Source organism: Cupressus sempervirens, chromosome 7 (assembly GCF_028749045.1).
Source record: "Cupressus sempervirens isolate cs-2001-9-10 chromosome 7, ASM2874904v1, whole genome shotgun sequence".
Classification (NCBI taxonomy): Eukaryota; Viridiplantae; Streptophyta; class Pinopsida; order Cupressales; family Cupressaceae; genus Cupressus; species Cupressus sempervirens.
In genome coordinates, this window is record NC_143124.1 from 299905525 (window position 1) to 299926843 (window position 21319).

Below are 21319 nucleotides of genomic sequence, written 5' to 3' on the forward strand. Positions count from 1 at the left end.
ATTGATCCTCGTGTTTGTGGTTTAGGTATCAGAAGAAAACAAGGCTTAGGTTCATCCTTCATGTCTTGTAAGAACTCCTTATCAACCATCATATTTTGGCTTCCCTCTCTTTGTTCTCTTCCACTTCTTCATGATTAGCAAATGGAATCAATCTAGTCACCTTTCCATCCTTCTTGATGGTGTATACATTAAGCTTTCCATTGTGTTGTGCCTGCAAGTCATATTGCCAAGGCCTACCAAACAATAGGTGGCATGCATCCATGTTAACTATATCAAACAAAATTCTATCCTTATACTTTCCAATTTGAGAGTCAACCCATGTTGCTCATTTACAAGAGTTTGTTGACACTTTGTTAGCCACAAAACCTTATAGGGAAAAGGATGAGGTACTCTCCTAAGTTTTAACTTCTGTACCATCTCAAGAGAAACTAACTTTTCAGTAAATCCTGAATCAATTAATAATGACTTCACATACCTTACCTCCTGATTTGCAAGCAGTCCTAAAGATGGTCTTCCTTTGTGATGGCTCCATGGTAGTAGGTACCTTCAAAAGTGTTCTCATCATCAAATTTTTTCCTCTTTCAGGCACATTGTATAATTCAGCTATCTCTTTCTCTTGGTTTTCATCATCTTGTACCAAACGTGTTCTTCTTTCACCTTGTGAACTTGTACTAGCTCTATCTGGCCACCTAGATGCATAGTGTCCCTCTTTGTTGCAATTGAAGCATGTTATTGGGCCTACCCTTCTACCACCAAATCTGCCTCTTGAATTGCCTCTTTTACATCTGAAATTACCTCTGAAGTTTCCTTTTGCTCGATCTCCTTATGCTCTTCATGGTTTTGTCCTCTTCCTTGGAAGTTTCCTCTTCCCCTTTGGTTTCTTCCTCTTCCTCTTCTATTTTTCTCTTGTTTTCTCTTCAATTTGGCTTCCACCTTCAATGCTAATTGATAATGTTTTTGTACTGTATCAAGACACAATTGATGCAAAGCAAGGTGGGCTTTTCCAAGTCCATGACAAAAAATGCTCAAACAATGTGTTTTCCCACAAGTTTCCCAACAGAACCTTATGACTTAGGTTGCCCAAATCAAGTACTTAATCTCTCCAATGACTTCATAGGTCTCTAAGTTGTTTGAATCCTCTAATCCAACCCAAATAACCAATCTACCAAGTTTCAAATGCCTATCCTCAAGGCAAAACCAAACAATTTTGCCTATTAGGCCTACACGCCGTAATTAGCCCTCAAATGCTGTCCTCTTGACAAACAAATTGCATATTTGGATAACCATTTGGCTTCTCTATAGCATATTAAAAGATTAGGTGGGGTTGTTTCAGACCATGTCTTTGCTGTTACACTATGGGCCTCTTTCGGATAACCATTTGGCTTCTCTATAGCATATTAAAAGATTAGGTGGGGTTGTTTCGGACAATGTCTTTGCTGTTACACTATGGGCCTCTTTTTAGGCATAAAAACCCCCTCATATATAAAGGAACTATAAGGAATACTTATCCACCAACCCTAAAAATTGGTATAGTATCTTAATATGATCCCAAAGTAAGGATTCTTCAATTGTTTTCAACCCAATAACTCCCTGTATGTGCTTTCTATGAAACCCTCACCAAATAAGGCCAAAAAACTAGGGCCTCTTCAAATCCGACTAAGAACCCACTTGTAGAATCAAATGAAAGTTGCTTCATCATTAATTCAACATATATTAACTATTCCAATCATAAAAAGTTGCCCTCCAATGGACAAACTGCTACTGATGCTCCATAGACATGAATTTCATGATTTTCCCAAGCAAGAATGTTGATCACTTGTTAGTATCATGCCTCTATCTGCACATTAGAACTTAGGGACAGTATTATACATGTTAGAAAATGATCATCTCACAGGAATCAGGGTCTACATCCATGAGATGACCATCATTTCCAAAGGGAAACCGAAATTGGTTAAGGGAAGCAATAAAACCCTTCAGAAGAAGACAACAAACTCTCAAGGACAACAAAGTTATGAATCTCAATGAATGTAAACCTGTTCAAAAAATGTATAAAGATGCTTCCAAGACCATATGACTACAAGGAATCAAAGATAATCAAGAAACCATGCACAAAATGCTTGCAAAATGGAGATTTATTGAGTTTCTCATAACCTGTCCCTACAAATGCTGATCAAATCCATACTGTAGTTGCTCCTACACCTTGACCAGTCTATATAGGGTGCATGGCAACTTCCTCAACTAATTTCATTCAGTTTGGAGTCTGGACTTGTTACAAACATGCTTAAGCCATTAAAACTAATTTCCCTCCAAAAAGTAACTAATCGTTGTAATTTGAATATTCAAATTTACAACTCTTATTTCTCTCTTCTAATTAACTCAAAACCCATCAAACTTTTGAAAAACATTTATGTAGGACCTAACTAACTAGTCTAATATGCCTTTAGCCTATTTTGAATCTATTGGGCACTATTGGCCTCCCATTACATTCAATTTTTTTGAAGCCTTTATTAGGACTTTGAGGAATCACATACATCTGATGAGTTTAATTATTACATATAGCATGATTGGCTCTAAAACCTTCCACTTGACCTTTAGAGATGTCTTCTTGTCATCATCCATGCTAAGAGTCTTCATCATGCCTTTGCCTTTGAGCAGTGCCCTTGCACCAACAACAAATTAAGTTCTTCTTGAATGTTCAACCTCAATCCATTGAGGTATCTAGCAACTTTTACACTTTTACTTTCACTTTGTTTTTCCCTTAGGTTCATATATTGGAATTCTTCAGTATAGGCTGTGACATCTAGCTCCTTTTGTCTTAATTTTTGTCTCCTCCTATGTAGTTGGATTTCATAATCCTCAGGCAGGTAAGTTTCTCTTACCTTGGCACTCATCCAGCCCCATGAATTTATCATGTTCTTACCTTCTTTGACCCTTTTTCCTTGGATTAAATTCCACCAAGTGAGTGCTGCTCCCTTCAACTTTGACTTGGCAATCTTTACCTTATCTTTCTCTGCTACATTTTCACATTCAAAGTAGTTGTTGAAGGATTCTATACAATCCACAACAACATCAACATTTCTTGCTTGAGAAGATGGGTAGGTCACCTTTTGCATCCTTCTTGCCAACTCTTTCAAGGGCTTCTATGAAGTATCTCTGGTTTGCAGGCAAGTTAACCACCTTCTACTCAGGGGCATTTTCTTCCCCTTCTTCCTCTTCTGAGGAAACCTTTACTCTCTCCCATCACGATTTGGCTCATCACGACTTCCTTCTGCACCTGTTCATCACCTTTCTCGCGGTTTTCTAGGGCTTTCGAGCTCTGTGATTCGGGCGGATGTGCGTTGGCTACCTTAGTTTGTTTACTTGCTTGTGGCTCTTCTCACTAGTTATGAGTCACTGGTAACCATCACTGTGTTTTTCCTTACCTTTCCGAGGGTTTCTTGCTTCTGCCTTGCATTCTCATGTTCTATCTCTCATTCCCATGACGAGCTATTGGTGGTGGATTGTTCATGGTCGAGATTGGGTGTGACGACCTTGAGGTTTTTATTGTTTTTATTGTTGTGATCATTACTGGTTGTGGGTTGGATACTGGTCGAGGTTGTTACTGCCGTGTTTGCATCCACCTTGTTCCTATCTTTGCGACTGCACGTAATTGCTTCTCCTCATTTCAACATCTGCCGTGGTTGCTTCTGCATACGATAGTGTGTGACTGGCTGCCGGTTAAGGGTGTCGCTGCTGTGTTTGCGATTGGTTTTGTTTGCTCCTCCTGCAAACATTGATGTTGGTGTTTATTGGTGGTTCCTATGATTCTTGCCGTGATCAATCTTCATTTACAATGAGGGCTTGTGGGTTTTTATGCTCGTGATTTTGTGTTCAACATGTGAGATCTGCACCATACTGGTTGTTGCTTGCTAGTTTTATTTACCGGGTTTCAACTATGTCTAACATGGGGGACTCTTGCTACTCACAAGGTCAACAAACTTTGACCTATCAATGACTTTGTGATAGGATTTCCAAGCTAGAGATGGATAACCTGCAGTTAAAAGAGAAAATTATCTCTTTAACTGATACTATCTCATAACTCAAGGCTACCACAAGCTCCAACTCGTCTTTGATCCAAGGCTTTTCCGATACTTTCACCTTCGAGGCTGCAAGTCTGCAATCCAATATCCATTCCATTGTCATGCAACTTGAGTGTAAAGTGTCTTGACAATTTTTGAAGTTTTATCCCTATTTTTTTGCCTTAGGAATTTTGTCATACACTTCCCTTGCAGTCTCAGTTTGTTGATGTTTGTTGTTTTGCTATGATTTTTGAATGCCAATGATATTGATGAATACAAATGATTGCAAAATAACTAATTGGAAATCAAAGTGATATGCAACTTCTTTTTATTATTTTCCAAATGCAAGTACATGAAATTTTGATGTAAAATGCACACCTATAGCCAAGAGGTATTTTCACAAACACTTGGCATGCATCCTATGAATGACTATGCAATGAGACGTTTTTACAAACATTTGGCATACAAACTGAACAACTGAATTAAGTTGATTTCCCTTCAATACTTCAATGTTTACAATGACTGAATACTTTGGTAACAAAAAGACATATATTACTTGTCAAATGTATCCATCTACAATTGCCAAATGTAAATACCAAAAAGAACTTGGAATAAGTAGCTGAGATGACATGCTTTTTGGCTTTGCTTTTTTTGGATCTGTTTTTTCGGACTGCTTTTTCGGCTCTGCTTTTTTTGCTTTGCTTTTTCGGACTACTTTTTCGGATCTGCTTTTTTGGACTGCTTTTTCGGCTCTACTTTTTCGCTTTGCTTTTTCGGATCCGCTGCGAAAAATGAAACCTTTCTCCTTGCCAACTGATGTCAAAAATTAGATGCACGGGCTGAACAAAAATCACTGAATATTATCTCCCAATTAATCACAAATGAATTGGCTAAATACCAATTCCTCCACTCCCAACTAGGGTTGATATCTCACAACCGAAATTGGCACCTTAGAGTCTTCAAACCCTCAGGCAAGTATGCAAGCACGAAGGCTCTTAGCACAATAGATGAATATGCAACTCAAGATGTGTAAACTGACCCCCCTCAGGCTCCTTATAAAGATTTCACAAGCAACTCCAAGAAGCTTCCAGAGGAATCCAACACTTTATTCTTTAAAGTGACTTTTTGATATTTTATTATGTTAGTCACTTTAATATTAAATCAATTAAATATAAAGTTACTTTTTAATATTTCATTGTTTAGTAATCTTATAAGTAATTAATTTAATATATATTTTCCCCTTATTTCTTCCTTTTTAGCCTCCAGGGAAAATAAAGGCTAAAATAAAATAAGTAGCTGGTGCCTGTCAAAAAGGGGACATTACAGTCCTCCCTTCCCGAAATTGCTTGTCCTCAAGCAATTGCAAACTTGGGTTCTGTAAAATCTGCTCATTCTCCCATGTGGTGTCCTTTGTAGGCAGATCCTTCCATCTCACCAAGTACTCCTTAATCACTCTGTTCCGCAATTTTCTCTCTCTGACATCAATGATCTCTTTAGGCACCAAGACCAAATGTCCCTCCTCATCAAGTGGTGGAAGATTTGTGGAATAGATAACCTACTGACTGAATGCCTTCTTGAGGCATGAAATATGAAATACATTATGAATCTTGCTGCTTGCAGGCAGCTCTAACTCATATGCTACCTCCCCAATCCTCCTGATAACCTTGTATGGACCGTACAACCTTGGTTTTAGTTTCTCTGCTCCATTGTTTTTAAGAGAGGACTATCTATAGGGCTTCAATCGTAGATATACCATATCACCAATCTCAAAGTTGCGCTCAACCCTGTGTTTATCTGCATAAGTCTTTTGCTGATTCTGTGCCATTACCAGATTATCCTTGAGTGCCTTCAATATATCTTGGCTTTCCTGAATCCAATCTTTTGCTTTAGGTGCCCTACTCTCACCAAAAGCCATCTCCACGAATGAAAGTGCATCATACCCATACAAGCTCTGAAAGGACTCATTCCAATGGACATATGGTTTGTGGTATTGTAACAATACTCTCCTAAATGCAACCACTTGATCCAAGCCCGTTGTTGTCCTGCCACATAATTACGCAAGTACCCCTCAACCCACTTATTAACAATTTCAGTTTGAGGGTAATAATTGGTGCTGGGTGTCAACTCAGTACCTGTCAGTCTAAACAGCTCCTACCAAAAGGCACTCATAAACCTACTATCCCTGTCGCTGACTATGTTCTTAGGTAGCCCATGCAATCTAAAGATCTCCCTGAAAAATAGCTCAGCCACCTATGAAGCCCTGTACTCTGTCGGAATAGCAAAGAAATGTGCATATTTTGTGAGCCGGTCTACCACAACAAAGATGCTGTCTCTCCCCTGTACCTTGGGTAGGCCTGTGATGAAGTCCATCAAAATGCTCTCCCACTTCCCCTCAGGAATGGGCAAAGGCTGAAGTAACCCAGCTGAATGTGTATGCTCGGACTTATTCTGCTGGCAAGTCACGCACTCCTTCACATGCTTCAACACACCATCGTTGAGGCCTTTCCATGAAAACCTCTCTCTAATCTGTCTATAAGTTTTGAAGTAGCCGTGATGGCCTGCTAGGGGTGTATCATGGCAAGATTGTAGTATTTTCTCCTTCAATTTTGATTCTGGTACCAGGTAGATCCTATCCTTGTAGTAAATCACATCATCAACTATCCTGTACCTGTCATTCCGAATCAATCCATCCATCAACTCACAAGCAAATGTATTCTTGGAGTACTCCACCAGTAAGATGGATTTCCAATGTGCCGAAATCTCATAGAGTGAGCAAGCTAAAGGCGTCCTGGAGAGGGCATTTGCAACAATGTTCTTCTTCCGCTTAACATACTCTATGTCAAAATCATATGCCTGTATCCTGCTAACCCACTTCTGCTGTCTCTCGTTCAAGTCCTTCTGCTCTAAGAAGTATCTGAGACTGTTATGATTTGTCCTCACCACAAATTTCCCCCCAACTAGATACTGTCTGAACTTCGCCAAGGCATGCATAATGGCGAGCATCTCCTTATCATAGATGGAGTATAGTCTCTTAGATCCCCTCAACTTATGGCTCTCAAAGGCGATAGGGTGTCGATTCTGCATCAATACTGCACCAATACCTCCCCTTGAAGCATCACACTCTAGAATGAAAGGCTATGTGAAATCAGGAAGTGCCAACATTGGACAACTTCTCATCACCTCCTTGAACTTATCAAAAGCTCGTTGCGCCTCTGCTATCCAATAAAATGCACCCTTCTTGGTCAAATCTGTCAAAGGTGCCCCCAACTGTGAGAACCCCTTAACAAAACGCCTGTAGTAACTGCACAGTCCGAAGAAGCCCCGTAGCTCTGTAAGTGACCGTGGTGTGGGCCAATCTAGAATAGCCTATATTTTCTCTTGGTGCACTTGGACATCCTTTGCACTGATCACGTGTCCCAAATAAAGAATCTCTCTAAGGCCAAACTCACATTTCGAAGCCTTAGCGTACAAGGATTGCTCCTCCATGATGGTAAGGATCTCATCAAGTTGCTGCAAGTGTTCTTCCTAAGTTTTATTGTACATGAGCAAATCATCAAAGAATACCAAGAGGAACTTACGCAACTGTTTGTTGAAGATATGATTCATACAAGACTGGAATGTGGCAGGTGCATTAGTTAATCCAAATGGCATCACCAAGAACTCATAGTGCCCATAGTGGCATCGGAAAGCAGTCTTGTGCACATTTTGTTCCCTCACTCTAATCTGATGGTAACCCGATCGAAGATCAATCTTTGAAAAATATACTCCCCCCTGTAACTTATCCAATAACTCATCGATCCTGGGTATCGGGTACCTGTTCTTGATTGTTTTCTTATTGAGGGCTCGGTAATCTATACACATTCTCATGGTCCCATCTTTCTTCTTCACCAGGACCACTGAAGAAGCGAAAGGGCTGGAGCTAGGACGAATGTGTCCCATATCAAGCAATTCCTTGATTGCTTTCTCGATCTCATCCTTAATTTCTTAGGATGGCGATAAGGGGTAGTAATCACTGGCTTGGCCCCTTCTTCCAACTCAATAGTATGCTCGAAGCCTCTCTCTAGTGGCCTCCTTGGGGGTATCTCACCAAAAACCTTGTCTTGTTTTCCCAATAGCTCCTTGATGTCAATGTGGACTGGTTGTCTTGAATCTGTAAATTCCTTAGGAGTGATCACACACTCTGCTGCCCAAACTATGTCATCATGCTTGAAAATACTCTCCATACGTCTAGCTGAAACAATTTTAGGTGCTTTAGATGCCATACCTCTAAGCACCACTCTAGGCCCATCAGCATCTTTGAACTTGAGTTCCATGGTTTAGAAGTTTTGTGAGTACTTCCCTAATGACTGCAACCATTGGACCCCAAGTATGGCATGGATATCACCCAAGTCAACCACATAGAAATCATTTGTACTTGTGTGGTTACCCATCATAATAGACAACTGTGGAATCCACTGAGTACAAGCTATCTTACGCCCATCAACCACCATCACACTGAATCCCTTAAAATCCTCTAGAGGAATTTGTCGCTTGTTCACCGATGATGCATCAATGAAGTTATGAGTAGCTCCACTGTCAATCAATACTGCTATCTGATGACCTTGTAGGACCCCATGAACTTTGAAAGAGTTGAACTTAGGAGCACTGGAGATAGAAGCAATGATCTCATCATGATTTTTCCTCTTCCTCAGAACTGCTCTCATTATCTGATATCACCTCAATTAAGTGAGCCTTGCCTTTCCCTAGGCAACGGTGTCCACTAGACCATTTCTCCTTCCAATGATAGCAAATCCCCTAAGCCGACACTTCTGTCTATAGGCTTCATCAAAGTTCTCCTTATTACTTTTTTTCTGGAATGGCTTCTTCCCCTTATCCTTATGGGATATGAAAGGCTTGCTAGGAGCCCTAATGCTAGATGTAGAATATTCCATGTCTCTAGTCTTCATGATAGCATCCTGAAGAGAATCTGGTTTGAAGGCCTTAACCCAACCACGAAGAGGCTCTATCAATCCCTCAATGAAGAGCATAACCAACCGCTATTGTGAAATATCTGTCACCATAACTGCCAACCGTTGGAACTCTGTGATGTAAGCATCCACTGAATTAGTCTGCTTGAGTTGTGCTAACTCCCTAAAGTGGAGTTTAGGATCCTTACGATCAAACCTATCAATGAGCTTTTGGGTGAATTCCAAATATGAAGTAATGTTGGCATGCCCCAAATTGACAAGTCCATGGTGCCACCATTCACATGCTTCACCTTCCAAATGGAGTGTGGCGTACTAGATAGCCTCTATTTCCAACATAGGATTGAGCTGCAAATATGTGTCGAGCTTCTAAACCCAAGCTCTAACTGTACCTTTGTTACTTCCATCAAATGATGGTAAGGTTAGTTTTCCCACCTTACGCTGCAAGTCTTGATTTTGCACTCCCCGTTGATTGTTTCTTGGTCTATTTCTCAATTTAAGACCACAAAAGTCTACTAGTGACATGGTAACCTTGAAATCATCACTTAGAGAGAGTTGTACTTCCTCAAATAATCACCATATCCCTCTTCTCTTACTTGCTGGTCGTGATTTGCAGCACCCTGTTCTCTAAAAAATGTAGGCATAAGAGGCCTAGGAGTAGCTCTACTTGCTGTTTTAGCACTGCTTTGAGCTATGTCATTGTTTTCTTGACCCCCATTGTGTCCATTCTGCCCATTAGTCCTGTTATGGTTCCTATCATTTCCATTGTTTTTGTTATCTACCAGCTGTCCAAGGATGAGTGACAGTTCTTCTCTTCCTCTTGCCATTTCATCTCTCAACTCCTATTGCCCTCTTGCAAGAGCATTAAGCATTTGCTGGGTACTACTTTTTTCCATGAGTTCTAAAGGACTTAAGCCCTTTCTTGCCCTGTTATAGAATTTATCCAAAGGATTTATGAATGGAACATTTGGAAACTCTTCACTCATAACCCGTACAGGATGGCAGGAACTTTAGCTTTGATACCACTGTAAAGTGCCTTGACAATTTTTGAAGTTTTATCCCTGTTTTTTTGCCTTAGGAATTTTGTCAAACACTTCCCTTGCAGCCTTAGTTTGCTGATGTTTGTTGTTTTGCTATGATTTTTGAATGCCAATGATATTGATGAATACAAATGATTGCAAAATAACTAATTGAAAATCAAAGTGATATGCAACTTTTTTTTATTATTTTCCAAATGCAAGTACATGAAATTCTGATGTAAAATGCACACCTACAGCCAAGAGGTATTTTCACAAACACTTGGCATGCATCCTATGAATGACTATGCAATGAGACGTTTTTACAAACATTTGGCATACAAATTGAACAGCTGAATTAAGTTGATTTCCCTTCAATACTTCAATGTTTACAATGACTGAATACTTTGGTAACAAAAAGACATATATTACTTGTCAAATGTATCCATCTACAATTGCCAAATGTAAATACCAAAAGAACCTGGAATAAGTAGCTGAGATGACATGCTTTTTGACTTTGCTTTTTTCGGATTTGCTTTTTCGAATTGCTTTTTCGGATCTGCTTGTTCAGATTGCTTTTTCGGCTCTGCTTTTTCGCTTTGCTTTTTCGGATTGCTTTTTCGGATTTGTTTTCCGGATTGCTTTTTCGGCTCTGCTTTTTCGGATCCGCTGCGAAAACTAAAACCTTTCTCCTTGCTAACTGATGTCAAAAATTAGATGCACGGGCTGAACAAAAATCACTGAATATTATCTCCCAATTAATCGCAGATGAATTGGCTAAATACCAATTCCTCCGCTCCCAACTAGGGTTGATATCTCACAACTGAAATTGGCACCTTAGAGTTTTCAAACCCTCAGGCAAGTATGCAAGCACTAAGGCTCTCAGCACAATAGATGAATATGCAACTCAAGATATGTAAAATGACCCCCCAAAGGCTCCTTATAAAGATTTCACAAGCAACTCCAAGAAGCTTCTAGAGGAATCCAACACTTTATTCTTTTAAGTGACTTTTTGATATTTTATTATGTTAGTCACTTTAATATTAAATCAATTAAATACAAAGTTACTTTTTAATATTTCATTGTTTAATAACCTTATAAGTAATTAATTTAATATATCTTTTCCCCTTATTTCTTCCTTTTTAGCCTCCGGGGAAAATAAAGGCTAAAATAAAATAAGTAGCTGGTGCCTGTCAAAAAGGGAACATTACATTGAGGGGCTTGATATCATCAAAGAGGAACAATCGTTATAGTAGCAAAGCATTCTTCTCTTATATCTGAGACTGAACAGAAAGTTAAGTCATGGGCTTCCCTTTGCAAAAACATAGATACTACACCTCTAGCTACTTTTGACAAGATGGTTCAAGAGAAGATTGAAGATGAGTGTGGTAGGCGGGTTCGTGAGCTCAATCTACGAGTTCATGGACTCCATCCTACGTCTGATCCTCTTTCAGCTAGACGCTCTTTCCTATGTGATCAGCTTGGTCTTGCTGACATCACGTTGGACAAATGTTGGGTTGGTCATGGTGAAGTCTTATTTATCCAGTTCCTCTCACTTGCCGACAGGCTATGTGTTCGTAGAGCTAAGAGGAAGTTGTTTTCTCTCCCTTCCAAGATTTTCCTAGATGAAGATCTCACGAAGGCTTAGGTTACAGAGTTGAAACATGCTCATGGTGTTGTGGCTGAGGCGAGGCATGTTGGTAAATGGGCTGTTATTAGAAATCTCAAAGCAGTTATTCAGGATTCCCCCCTTAGTGGTTGGGAAGAGAGACAAGTCCTCAAGGCCAAATGACAGTCTTGCCAGCAGTCGGACAAGAGGGATACCCCCACTTGCTCCTTGTTAACTGCTGGAATGGTAGTGGCTCATTGTGGTCATTACCTAGTCTTTTGTGTAATACTATGGGGCCTACGGATATTCTTGTCATTATCAAGACTCATGAGAGCCATGTGCATCCTCTTTCGGGTGTTACAGGTTATTAGTGGTTATCTATATGCAAGGAGGAGGTTCGTGCTTCTGGTGGGGTCCATGGGTTTGGTAGCGTGGCTTGTTTGATTAAGGATGATATTTTCAGTGGTACTTATATTATTCACTTTGATGCATTTGCCAGATTTTTGTGGGTTTTTGTTGACCTTAACGAGACTATCTCTCATTTTACTGCTTTAGGGGACATCATTATTCTTGGTGATTTCAATACGAGGACTAGAGAACTCCAGACTTTGCTTTACGATTGTAGTTCTGATTCTATCTGTTCTATTGAGATTGATCCAACCACTTTGGGGCTTCAGTGTTCTTTTGACGATGCTCTTGGACCGCTCTCTTGTTATGGTTGCCATCTGCTGCAACTATGTGAGTCTTTAGGTATTATGATCTTGAACGGTCTTTCCTACTTCCTTGGGTCTGAGCTCTTTACTTGCTGGCCTCATTGTGGTGGTGCTAGAGTTGTTGATTATGCCCTCACCCGTCCCTCCTTCATCTCTAGTATCCACAGTTTCACCATCCTACGCATTCCTCTTGCGGATCATACTCTCCTTAGTATTCGTATGTGCATTTCTCCTCTTGCTCTGCCCACTCTCCTGTCACCTCATCTCTCATCTATTACTGCTCGTTCATCCATTCGTTTTCACTTTCTTGACAACAATTGTGAGTTTTTTTCCTCTCATCTTTCGAGACTCCTCAAACCTACATGTTTCTCTAACTCTTGTGAGGCCACCTCCATGTTTTTGACTTGCTTGTGACGATCATCCAGAAGTCCGCCATCCTTTCCATTCCTCACGGTCCTTTGCTGCCCCTCCATAGTAAATGTCGTAATACTTGTCCCATGAATCAATGGTTCGATGTGGACTGCAAAGCTTTCCATCACTCGATGCATTTTGCTTTTGAGGCTCACTCCCCTGACTTTGCTTGCCTTTGTCTATCCTACCTTTGTTTTCTTCATAGTAAGAAACGTTCCTTTACCGCTTCCTAGTGCAAATCCCTTTGTTCCATGCTGATCCACAACCCCTATCTTTTTTGGCGCACCCTTTTTCCTCACTGTTCCCCTCCGCCCTCCACCCTCGACTTTCGTTCTCTTGCCTTCCACACCACAACTCTTTATGACATCCTTGGGCAACCTTCTTTATACCCCATTCTGCCTCCTTTCTGTCACTTGTTCACCCTTTCTTGCATTTAGGAGGCCATCAGATCCATGAGGTGTAGTAGAGCGACAAATGAGGAAGGTTTCCAGACGGAGCTCCTCAAGTTTGGTGCCTTGGTTTTGGGCTTCTATGTCACTATTCTTTTCAACAAAGTGATTTGCACTGGGTTCTCGATTTCTTGGTCCAGGCATTTGATTTATCCTATCCACAAGACCAGTCTGGTCTCTGATCCGGGGAATTACAGAACCATCATAGTTGGGCATACATTTGCCAAACTTTGTGCGATAGCCCATAATGCTATGCTGTTTGGTGAACTTGACATGAAAGGTTGTAGGGCTAGATGGCAAGCTAGTTTCCGAGCCGACTATCAGACCATGGATCACATCTTTACTTTATGGGCTATTATTGAATAGGCTAGACACAGATTGGAGAAGGTTTACTATTGCTTTGTTGATTTTCGCAAAGCTTTTGATTTTGTTCCTAGGATGGCTCTGTTTGAGAGGCTTCGCGAGATTGGGATTTTTGAGATGTTACTTACTGCTATTATGAGATTATATGAGACTGTGGTTGGCAGATTCAAAATCCCTGAGGGTTTCTCGGATCCGATCCATAGCACTATTGGGGTCAAGCAGGGAAGTCCTCTCTCTCCTACTTTGTTCAGGTTATGTATTGATGAGTTGGAGGACTTCCTTCTGAAGTCTTCACTCCCAGGTGATGGTTGCTATCTACACTAGGTGCTAATTTCCATTCTTCTTTTTGCGGATGATGTGGTTCTTCTCGCTTCCTCTCTAGACAGTTTACAGAGGCTACTTGATGGCTTGGCTTCCTTTTGTGACTAGTGACAGCTTGTGGTTAACTTGGATAAGACTCGGGTCATGATCTTCAACTGCTTGAAGACCTCCCATCTTCACTTTTTTCTTTAGGGACAGGAGATTGAGATCACTTTATCTTATACTTATTCGGGGGTTAAGTTTTTTGGGCTGCGGTTCAATATGAGACCAGTGATTCAACCTCGGGTCAACAAGGGTATGGGCTCTCTTGCTATGCTTGAGAAATAGTGCTTTAGACATCATTTTTAGGATACCTCGTCCAAGTTATCCCGCTTGGACTCCCTTGTGCGGCTAACAATTCTTTATGGGTTTGCGGTCTGGGGCCCATCTCTCCTTTGTTCTGATTGGACATCAATCGAGCGAGTTCAGACATTGCTTTCGCGACACATCATTAGATGTCACAGTTTTACTCATAGTATCATTCTTATTGAGTTTGACGCTCATCCTTTCAATCTTGTGGCATTTTTGAGCTGATTAGGTTCCTCCATTGCCTACGTGGTTTTGTGGATTTGGTTGGTGACCGTGATCGGTACTCCTACTTAGCTTATTGTTCTTCGGTTACTATTTTGAGTTCTAATTCTGGTCCTCGAGCTCACTGTTCGTATGCATAGACCTTTTCATTGCTGGGATCGATTGGGAAAGATATTAACCGCCTCTCCCCTTACTAGTTCTTGCTGAATGCCCCTACTCATCTTCTCCCCTCATGGCAAGAGTTAAATGAGCATGTCAGACTTGGCATTTATAGATAGTACATTACCACTATTTGGATTAACCCGCTTGCTGGGTTATGTTTGAGGATGTCCTTTTATGCGGAGCACTTTTTGGAGATCTTTGATGGGATTCTTGTTCGTCCTAGCTACATTTCTCGGCAATTGTCTCATGCCCTGCATATCTCCTTGGGGTCCTTCATAGTTGGTTCTCACCACCTTCGGGCTTACACCGACCATCATATTGACAGTAGAGAGCGGATTTGTAAGCTGTGTACTTTGGATGAGACTCAAACTGAGACTCACTTTCTTTTCTGTTGCCTTATCTACTATGAAATCTTAGGGATATTTTTCTATCTGTTTCAAGAGTATTTCTCTTTGTGATTTTTTCAGTTACTATGATCAGCGGTGTCTTTCACTTTATCTTTAGGAGGCCACTATGCTCCGTGATGGCACTCCACAGTCACTACTTCCTCGCTGGCATACTTCTACTCAGCTCATTACTGCCTTTTTCACACCATTATCTCCTTTGCATGGTGTGAACAGGTTGTCTAGCTCTACCAACTCCTCCAGTCATTCTAGATCTGCTAGATTTGTCAGATCCTGTACCGGCTATTTACAGTAGCGACACTCCTCTATGAGTTCTCAGAGACAGAGCAAAGCTTCTACCGATCAGTAGGCTTATCCTTCTATGACTGATTTCTTTTTGCCGAGAAAGGACTCCTAGTCGTTTGTCTTGGCCTCTCTCTGTTTCTTTTCTTCTTGTTTTGTTGTATGCTTTTGTTTTCGGGCACCATCGAGTGCTCCTGCTGTTGTCAGCCTCATTGTTGTAACCCTCCAGTCCCATAGACCTTTTGGTGGTCTTTTGTTGGACATTAATATCGTTATCTTATCTCCATGTGGAGCTTCAACTTCTCAAGTTTATCCAACAACGACTTATTGGTTTTCTCTTGTTCTTGCATCTTCTTTGCTAATTCAGCATTGGTGACCATGTTTGATCTCTCACTTTTGACTTTGATTTTGACATAAAATCCAATTGCTTCAGGAGCTTTCCCTAAGCTCTAATACCAATAATGATGTGGAGAAAATTAAAATTCCAAAACACTGTTCCAAGATCTCATAAAATCCAGTGGGTAAATAGGCCTAATTTTGCCACATTGATGAAGTACCAAAAATCAGATTGATTTCACAAAAAATAAAAATTGCACCAGTTAGGGCATCCAAAAAAAAGTCCAAATCCCGAGGTTTAGTATCTAGCTTACTGCTGCAAGTTACAATTGTTTTTATAGTTGTATTCCTTGAAAATAAGGGAAATAACCCGCCTAGGGCCTACTGGCATTAACAAGAATAAAATGATACACCAAAATAAATTGTAAAATCCTTAAATATACCCTCTAAACTACTTAAATCCAAAAGGCCATTGATTTTTTCTGGTGGAATGAGAAGAACAAATTTCTTTTTAGAACTCTTGATTTACAAGCAATTTCAGACCTCCTGTCAAAGATTTGATCATTACTCACACATACTGGCATCTCAAGACTTCAAACCTGATTCATTTGAAAGTTATTTCAACCTTCTAAACATTCTTAAAAGGTTTCAGACCCTTATCCTTTCATACATACACGTGCCCAAGCGGGAAACCACAATAAAAACGTGAAAAACAATACCTAGAATTTCAACCACTATTAAGTAAATTTCAGTTTTCTCCCACATACAGAAGAGTTAGAACCTCTAACTAGATTCATTGGAAAGCTAATTCAAATCTCTTTCCAACCATATAGGTTTCAGATCTTAACAAGGCTGTTGACCCCTATAAAACACTTAGATGATCCTAATATTGAACTCAATGAACTAATTTCATGCTCATAGGCCAACTTAGCAATTTGGTCATGATGGCTTATAAAGATGTCAAACATGCCAATGTCTTACAAAATAGGCCTTTATTACAGTAATGATGGAAACAAGTGACTCACTAACATATCCTACTATGCATGGACATGACATGATCTATCTAATATGCATGATGGTCTATGTACGCATGGGAATGAAAAGATTAAACTACTTCCTCATGTGGGTGCCCTGCACCAGAGTTGGAAGTAAGAATACATTAAATAATGAGAATTTGTGTCATCTTTGGAATAGACAATTCATAGTCTATACTAGCATAGAAAAAATAAACTAAAATATCCATTTCTATCTTATTATATTTAAGGATAAGTATATTTAAAAGTGTGCATAAGACTTGGTTGGCTGATATAACTTTTGGCAGTGTAGAACATAAGCAATGGATATATCAGATTTTGAAGAGGAATAAATTAGTAAGATGGGAAATACCATTTCTATAAAAGAAGAGGACAAGTTAAAAGATACTAGATTCCCCCTTCTTAAAGGTATGTAATTATTTATCTTTAGCATCCTTAACACATATCTCTAGAACTTTCATGATGAAGATGTGAGATGGATAAAAATAAGGATAAAGTAATCTTTTATGAATTTAATTTGGTTTTTAGTGTTAGTAAACAATAAATTATTATTACGGAAATCCTATTAAATAATTAAATTGAAATATCTTAAAAGAAATGATAATAAGTAATTGATAGGATAAATTTAATTAGTCATATATCTATTTATATATATGTGTATTCATAAGTATATATACACATGGAAATTCTCATCAATTCAAAGGGATACTGTTGAGATGATATTTTAATTTTGATAGTATGTTCATTAATTGAATATTAAGATATAATTGATATATTATAAAGATATCAATAAGACTTTGGTGGAGGAAGTAATGGATTAAAATCCCATAGTGGCAGTGTTGGATTAGGCTCATCTCTATATGAATGGCTACATGCCAGTATAGGGCTTAAGACCATCTCTATATGAATGGATAAGATGGGATAGATGTAATCTCAAATGTTGGTGTGAGAGGTTAGTGCAATCCTCGTATGAATCGTAATTGACGCAATTCAAGCTAGGAGGATCCCCAAAGGAGATGTCCTAGCTCCCAACAATTAACCACACAACAAAATATAAACAATAACACAGAGTTTTAGATCCAAAAAAATGCTAATTCTCATAATAGAATCATAAGATCTACATCCAACATGCCCAGCTGTAAGGCCTTCCAGGTTACGGCCAAATACATAAACAATTACAATAGTAATTTTGTAGACCTTGCAGGATCCAATCCCTAGCTAGCCTAGATCCACAATCTAGTAGAGAACCCCAAGAAGAATCTAAACTTGTGCTCGCAAGCTGCCAAGCAACCCTCTTGTTTCCAAGCCCACACTTAGCTACTAGCTCTACTCAACTTCCCTCCTCTCAGTGGCTCCATGCTGAATGAATGATTTAGTGATGTCTCAACACAAGATAAAACCCCCTACTTATACTAAACCAAGCCACAAGTTATTCTAGCATAATAGACATTAAATAAATACTAATATGAAATACACCCTCAAGTCACAAGTCGACTTGGCAACAAACATTAAATACAAGAAATAATTAAATACTTAGGATAGGCCCCAAGTTTACAAAGCATAAGTAACTCAAAAGACCACATAAGAATACGCTCACATAGACATGGGTCCACGTGCCATCCAACGATCCAAATCCAAAAGCGCATATGCTAACTCCCTTGAATTGGAGCTCACAGAAACAATTTCCAAAGTCTACCAGTAAATCAAGTACACATGACCAACAGTCACCAAAATGGCTCTAACTCGAAATTAATTACTGTAATCATCATGCACACTTAGGAAAAGATTGCCCAATATGTCCCGGACACAATCCTAACCACGCAAACCATAACTTCACAAACTTGAGCCCGAAGCCCCTGCATACAGGATCGCTGACTTTGTTGGGATGCTCCTACATTATATACACCTGGTGTGAAGAAAGATGTTAGCTAGAAGAACATCTTTTAGGGTTCAACACATAAACCTTGAACTGGTTCTTCACATACATGTCCTCCAAGTGATCAACTTGTACACTCTTACCTTTTTTCCATTTCTACAATTTTTTTCTTGCAACTGCCATCTTCACAACTATCTTTAGTGTGCAACAGGTTTTCTTATTGTGCTGATCTCTAACCCTTTCAGAATCATTCAACTCAACTCTGCTACCAAAACTCAGGTTCCTTCTACCAAGTTCACATTCTGCAAAGGAATCAAGGAATGCTTCCTGCCACCCTTCTCAACAGTAAACACATTCTTGACACGATCATGCACAACTTTGCAATCATATTGCCAAGGTCTACCAAGTAATATGTGACAACTACTCATGTCCACAATATCACATAACACCTATTCAACATATTGTCCAATATGAAAATTAACAAGACATTGCTCCCTTACTCCCAAAGCATGTTCACCTTGCAACCAACTGATCCTATAAGGACAAGGATGTCTCACTCTCTTCAAGCCAAGTTTCTGAACCATCTCCTCAACAACTAGGTTATCAGTACTACCACCATATACAATCGCATTCCAACATTTACCTCTAGAATTGCAATGAGTCTTGAACAAATTCTTTCTCTGACAAGTTTCCAATATTTTCTTTCCAAGCAACACTCTTCAAATCAACAAGCTCTCCCTATCCTGCTCAAGTTCATTCACTGAATGGTCATCTTCATTCACCATAGAAGTTCTTCTATCACCAAACTTCTGTGAACATTCAAAAGATTTGTGTCCTTCACCACATCTGTAGTAAGTACCCTTAAATGCACTTTTGTCTATTCTCTTCCTTTGTTCAATAGGTTTTGGTTCATTTTCAGCAATCTGTTTATTCTTCTCAAAATATTCCTTCTTTTCCTTCTGTCAAGAATAATCTTGATTTCTTCTTTTCAACTTCTCTTCTACCCTTAGAGCATACTGATAAGCATCCTCAACTAAAGCAATAATCAGGATACCAATCCCATTGTGAATATTCAATCTGAGGCCATATATATATCAAGCCACCTTTTCCGTAGATAACTCTATGTCTCAAATAGTCAACTTATACAACTCCTCAGTATAATACTTCACAGACAAATCCTTCTACTTCAGATTTTGCAACCTCTTAAACAATTCAAGTTTATAATCAATAGAAATGAACTTAGCCTTAACTTAGTCACCATCAATCTCCATCTAGTGATCTTCATTTCACCTTCCTCTTGTCTATCTCTTTGCGATTCTTTCCACCATAAAGCAGCATGCCCCTTTAGCTTAGTTTGTGCCAACCTCACTCTGAGCAGATCTCCAATATCCTCTAACTCAAAGTAGTCTTCTAGTTCACCAATCCAATCAATCAGGTCTTCATAATTCAAAGTATCTGATAAATTAGAAACATCCATTTTGTCCTTTAGCTTCAACTGAGATCCAGATCTATACAACCAACCAGTGTTGTCTTCCACAGGTCTCTCCATGCGATCTGTTCTATCTTCTCCACTAGATCCAACAACTTTGAAACCTTCAACAACTTCCTCATAACCATCTTCAGTACCCATATTCTTTAATACACTAGCAATAGCTCTCATGATCTCATTCTTCATCAACTCCATCTCAGATCTGAAATATGCTTTAACCTTCTCTGAAATCTTGGTCCCCAAAGCATTACAAAGATCATCAACTGCCAATCTTCTCGGAGGCATCTTCCAAGAACTTCGCAAACCCAAAGCAACAAATCTGCAAGATCTATTTACTGCACAAAGAGATTTAGTGCATTCAAAGGCTAGAATATGACACAACATAAGATAGTATTGTATTCATATAAGCAGAACATACAATAATGATTACAACCATAACGATCCTCCATAGTTCATTAGGATGATATACATATATCTTTCGAAGGGGCAACTCAACTGTAGTGCAACCTTTCGGGTACTAACTAATCTCGTTTGCTTTGTTATATTTTTGCCGACAACATCACCCCCCCCCAAAAAGAAGATTTGTCTCTGAATGACAAAATGGAGAAAACTAAGAACATCAAAACATGACTAAGACGAAGGAGGGTGCATCCCTTTGTGTGTGGACGAAGTAGCTTGCAACTGTGCTCATGACTCATGCACCTACTGGGTCTGTGTCTTTAGATCCACCTCAACCTGCATTTGAATCTTTAAAGTTGTCTTTATCATCTCTGCTATATTCCTGAGCTCCAACTCCTTTGATTCCGACTCCTTTTGTAGTCGACTCTTTTCTTTATTTGCTTCTTCAAGTTGAGATGAGAATGATGACCTCTTTGATTCCCAGGTTGATTATTGTGTAGCCAAAATTGCTTCTACTGCCACTAATCGGGTAGCTATCACATTCTGAGTCCTCTCTGTTGCTACTTGACCTTCTTGACTCCTCTGTAGAGTATAGTAGGTGTCTCGATACACCTGCACTATCTCTCGGGTAAGGTTCTCCACTTGACTCTCTACTATTGGCTCTTTAGCAATCCACTCTTGTTGCATCTTTGGAGTCTCTGTATTAAGCCACCCTCGTACCTCAAAGCATACTACAAATGCAGTCGAGCAAGCGACTCGCATAAAGGATAGAACATGCTCTAGCTCTTGCACGACTGTCTCTAGTGCGTATGCGTGCACAGAAATGACCACTTGGCGACCTCAAGTCACCATATCAGAAAGGT

General features: G+C 39.6%; 1 protein-coding gene across 6 annotated transcripts in view; it reads left to right on the plus strand.

Annotated features, from left to right (window-relative positions):
• Positions 1-21319, plus strand: part of LOC149546603 (uncharacterized) — a 202180-nt gene that overhangs the window by 19655 nt on the left and 161206 nt on the right. For 2 of the 6 annotated variants that reach the window (XM_089791294.1, XM_089791296.1), the window contains exon 3: positions 16985-17100. The exons of the other annotated variants lie outside the window; for them this stretch is intronic. The gene's annotated coding sequence lies outside the window, so the exon portion shown is untranslated. The remainder of the gene's footprint in view (positions 1-16984; positions 17101-21319) is intronic. 6 annotated transcript variants of the gene reach the window in all.